This window comes from Poecilia latipinna, unplaced genomic scaffold (genome assembly GCF_001443285.1).
Source record: "Poecilia latipinna isolate Pla-1442-1.1 unplaced genomic scaffold, P_latipinna-1.0 Scaffold832, whole genome shotgun sequence".
In the NCBI taxonomy this organism is placed as follows: Eukaryota; Metazoa; Chordata; class Actinopteri; order Cyprinodontiformes; family Poeciliidae; genus Poecilia; species Poecilia latipinna.
Window position 1 is genome coordinate 205946 of NW_015113448.1, and position 3075 is coordinate 209020.

The 3075-nt window shown below is 37.2% G+C and overlaps 1 long non-coding RNA gene across 1 annotated transcript; it reads right to left on the reverse strand.

Annotated features, from left to right (window-relative positions):
* Positions 1 to 1331: 1331 nt before the first annotated feature.
* Positions 1332 to 2783, reverse strand: LOC106956604 (uncharacterized). The gene is made up of 3 exons (XR_001426799.1): positions 2693 to 2783; positions 1542 to 1920; positions 1332 to 1450 (listed from the first exon to the last, which is right to left on the reverse strand). It is a non-coding gene; the product is annotated as an uncharacterized LOC106956604 (long non-coding RNA).
* Positions 2784 to 3075: the final 292 nt, after the last annotated feature.

The window sequence follows — 3075 nt, forward strand, 5'->3', positions numbered from 1 at the left end:
ACCCAAAGTAAAAGGTCTGTTGTACTTAAATAAGTACAGAAGAGAGATTTCAAGGTAAAAGGTACAAAAAGTAAAGCGTTTACAGTGACAATACATTAGCTAAGTCATGATGATCAGTAGCTAAAATACATACATACATCATAGTGATCTTATCTAGTCACTATGAATTTATAGCTAAATCTAAAAAAAAAAATCCCAGCATATTGTGGATGAAAATAAATGCTTACAAACTACATTTTACTAAGATTTTATGCACCTTTTGGACTTTTTAGCTGATGAGACAAGAAGAGACAGCAATAAGGGATAGACTCAGACATGACAAACATATTTGATGATCAGTCAAAAACAAAAGGAAACACTAATAAATATATAGTTCTACATAGACACATGTTAGAAAGGTTGCAAAGGATTGCGAAGTTTATACTTGTAATCCTCCATTTGAATACTTCTTGTTTTAGGGTGGAATGCTTACATAAAAAACTATTGCTGAGAATAAATAATCCTGTTTTCCTTCTAACTCTGTTAGCTAGTTGCTAAGCTAAAGCTAAAAGAAATGACACGTTAGGAAACGCCCTCAAAGCCAAGATTACAGGATACTAGGAGCTAAGTTACGCACCTCTTTGGGGCGTAACTTAGATAGAGGCTAAACAAAGGAGATCACAACCTCTGCTGGGACGCCATTTTGTCTGTTAGCTCTTAAAGGTAGCAGGTCATAATGGACCAGCTGCATTTTGGTATTAATAAGTGGAATTCATGAATTTGACTCACTGACTCTTCAGTAAACTCATACATCAAGAAGTCAGCATGGAGAACGGCTGATTCTCCACACTATGGTGAATGCTAAAGGCAAGTAGGGATGCATCAATATAAAAATTTGTACTGAAATCGATATTAATATTAATTGCTATTATGACCACTAACTGGTATATTTGTAATATTCTAATCTGCATATTTCTGTAAGAACAAACCAAAAGAGTTCCAGACAAACATTCAATGTTCAGATGAGACAAAGATAAAACTCATCAATCTTGTTGCCAAAATCTGCATCAGCTATCAGTTTGTTACAATCATGCGTACGATCAGGGTGAATATAGAATAGTCAGGCATAGAAGAAAGCTTTAGTCATTCTAGCTGATATAAAACCAGAAAGGTCCAATCTGAGTGAGTGGAAATAAAAAGGCTATGATAATATTTGCATGCAAACATCTGGTTTAAATTGTACACCTCCTCTTTACATGCAGCTGACGATGGAGCATTTGACGATTGTGCGGGAAATCTTTGAAACCACATTACTTGCGATATTGTTTTTTAATCGGAGCACAAGTATTAGCGAGATTCAATCATCTTTTAATAAAATGAGTTATTACAATTTTAATTGCTCCCCCCCTTTGAAATTAAGCCGTTGATAAGACGGCATGGCTGAAGACATACAAGCAGGAGTGGTGCTTCGCTGAGAGAGAGAGGAAAAAAAAAAAGAGTGATTCGAGTATTTCTCAGATTACTTGTTAGATGGATAAAATGTCTTTTGTGAAATGTACTACCTTGTCCAACACTTGAAGAAATTGGTTTCGAATGGTAAAATGGCATGGATCCTCACGCTGCTCTCATTTGGAACATTGTGATTTGGATCAAGAGTACACTCAACAAAATAAAATAATGAACTCTCAAAAAAAAAAATCCCAAAGTAGGTGATCTTTTCAGAAGCCTGACTGAAACAATTAGGCCCTGGCCTTGACGTAGCTAACAGCTCAAAGCTAAAAGTCTTTACATCTCAGAATGCAGGCTCATGTGGCATTTTCTTTACAGACACAGCTGCCATGGCTGGTTGAGGGGATAGGGAGAGATGTAAGCAGGCATGCAAAGCTCCGCATCATGGCTCTGGGCTCCAAGGTAGTCGTGTCTCTCTCTCTCTCTCTCATTCTGGAGGACATGGACACAAACAGGAGTGATGCAATGCTAAACAGGGATGAATAAAAAACACTGAAAAATAAATGATGCTGGGTGCACTTGCTTCCAGCTCCAAGTCTGCTATCAAACTTCCCTTTCCTCCAGACACTGGCTGTCAGTATGTATGGTGGACCATATAGCCAATCGCGTGCAAATCCAGTCTATATGCATACCAGCAAATGCATAAACAGGCCAGTTATTCCCATGACAAACTACACGCTAATGTATTCTGTAACCATGCGGGTAGATTACTCCAACATCAACTTCCAGCTTTAACTCGCTTCCTGTGGGACAAATAAATATTGAGTTTTTGTATTTCTTCATAGCATTAAGTATGGGTTGCATGTTTTTCAGAACAGAAAAAGCGCATTGCAAAAGTATTCATAACTCTCAAGCTTGTTCCCATTTTGTCATATTATACAACTAGAGATAATAATTTGTCTTATTTTAATGTTATACAACAGACCAACACAAAGTGGGCCATAATTAGGAAGTGGAATGAAAATGATACATGGTTTTCAAAATCTTTAAAAATAATCTCAAGGGCGTGGCATGTATTCTTAGTAGTGCATCACCTTTTCCTACAGTTACAGATGTGAATGTTTCTATCAGCTTTTCTGACTGAATTACTTTCAATTCTTTGCAAAATAGCAATCCAAAGATTGGATGGAGAGTGTCTGTCGATTAAGATTCTCAAATAGTTTTAAGTTTGGTCCAAAACGTATCAAAATACATTTTTACTGACCTGCGATATAGAAAAGACGAGACACACGAAGCGCTTCCGTTAGCATCTAACAGGAAGGTTTATTCTTCTTCTGTGTGCCCAGCCTTCTCTACGCCACCAATGTGATAGGCGCCCCTAGCGGTTGTATGTGAAATCGCACCAAATAACTGAAATAACACTAAAGAACTTATTGCAATGAGAAATTAAAAATAGAAAAAGAAACATAATGTTGGGGTTCCCATTTTTATACTTTGTGTTTTCATTTACCTATAACTAGTTTTCATCAGCATAGTTGTTCAGTGTTCAACTTGTTAAGTGGGGGGGGGGGGCGGGGGGGGCATTTCCATCAATTTAGGACACTACTGAAGATCTGAAGTTTTCCACAAGAAGAGAAATCTTCTTAT